A 1978-nucleotide genomic window follows, 5' to 3' on the forward strand; every position below is an offset into this window, starting at 1 on the left:
AAACGTAGCGACGGATTAGTGACGGTCGCTAAGCCGTCGCTAATTGGTGACGGAAAAATGCCGTCGCTACTATCCGTCGCTAATTGGCATTTTTCTTGTAGTGATGGGATTTTTGAGGATGGATCTGGAAGATTTGAGAATCTGAAATGAAGAATAAAATTTGATTTTTAAAACTAAAATTTTTGAAATCAGATGTTGAATTGGGAATTTCAAAGTTAAATTGAACTTTGAAATTTGATCTGAAATGCTAAATTGAATTTGAAATTGAATACTGGAAATGAATTTGGAATTTCAAAGTTTGAATTTGGAATTTCAAATTGGATTTTCAACTAAAAATTGAATGTGGAATATAGAAGGGAATTGGGAATTTCAAAGTCAAATTGGACTTTGAATTCAGATTTTGAATTTTTGAAATGAGATAGAAAGATGAATTGGAATAAAAAATAAAGATTGGTTTGAGAAATGAAGAAGATATTTGAAAATATATCTCAAAATCACTTGGATTTTGAAAAGGAATTTTGAAAATATGATGTAAATCTATCCTAAATGATGAATGAATTTAAAAGAATTTGAAATCGAATTTTGAAAAGTATATTTCATTATTTAAGTGAATTAAAATAAAATTTGAGAATATAATACATCTCTGACTATGGTCATAAAATGTATTATATAATAATCATATTTAAATTCAAGTGAAGAATAAAATACATTTTTGGTGCTTTATAGAGTTTAAAATAAAATTAACTCTCAATATATCCTGACTATGGCCATTGATATATATTTTGAGTTAATTTTAAATTAAACCCTGATAAAGGAAGAAAATATTTGAAAATATAATGATTTTTTAAAAGGGATCCAGTGTGGATCCAATGTTATTCCATAAAAGATGAAAATCCTAAGTTTTGTTCACACCCTGACTATGGCCATTGATGCAAATCATCAACTTAGGATTTAATCACTTTTTATTACAATGATGCACATGCCATTCGTGTTCCCATTCGTGAAATTTTGAAGTAAAAGAGAAACGACATGAAACGAGCAATTTTTAGAATATATATATGCTTATACCTTCTAATCTGTGCTGGAAAGTAAACATTCTCATTAATGTCTAGCTATTATAATTTGAGAATTAAAATTACAATTTCTAAGTCAAGGAAGATGACACTCTTCCTGCAAGAACAGAGTTAGCATAAAATAAAAAATGCATATGGAAAGGGATATCAATGTGGACTTGGAATACAGATGATGCAATAACCATTTATGGTCTAAATGAAGAATGCACCTAACCATGCCTAGATGATGTATGAAATAGCCTTTTAATGTTATAAAAAACGTGCACACAAGATGGAGATGCAGTAAGATAGAGATCTATATGAATATAGACTGTATGAACTAGATTGACATCCTTATTATCATGGATATTGTAATAGGAGAGCTAAATGCATATACCACTAAGAACATGCAATGTATTGTATGATGCACCAATGAGTGGCGATTGGGTAGCAATGGAGGGATGCAAAAAGATGCAGTGGGAGTGAATAGTGCAGGTAACTGGGGTTGGGAACTATAGCAGGAGATGAAAGTGTAGGGAAAAGATAAAATGACTGGATGTTGTATGATGGCTATGAAGTGGAAGGGCCAAATGCATATGGATGCTGAAGTAAATACATAAAAATAAGTGAAAAATGTAGGGGGGGTGGTTGGAGCTTGTAATAGGGCTATTTACAGATGGCTACTTGATGTTAAAAAGTAGTAAGTGTATGTGCTGGAAATGGCTGAAGCTACAGCTAATTTGCATAAAACATTTCAGCTACTCATGGGAGGGTTGTGCTATAAAGAGGTGAGTAATGATATGGTGAAGGCAACCAGTAGTGGCTGAAGAATGCAGTAGAGATGATTATGGCAGGTTGTAGGGAAAATGTTAGCAGCAAGTATGCTGCATAGTGATGGTGATGAAGGGTAGGGTGCAAAGCAGTAT

This window comes from Nuphar pumila, chromosome 10 (assembly GCF_984573655.1).
Source record: "Nuphar pumila chromosome 10, dmNupPumi1.hap1.1, whole genome shotgun sequence".
Lineage (NCBI taxonomy): Eukaryota > Viridiplantae > Streptophyta > Magnoliopsida > Nymphaeales > Nymphaeaceae > Nuphar > Nuphar pumila.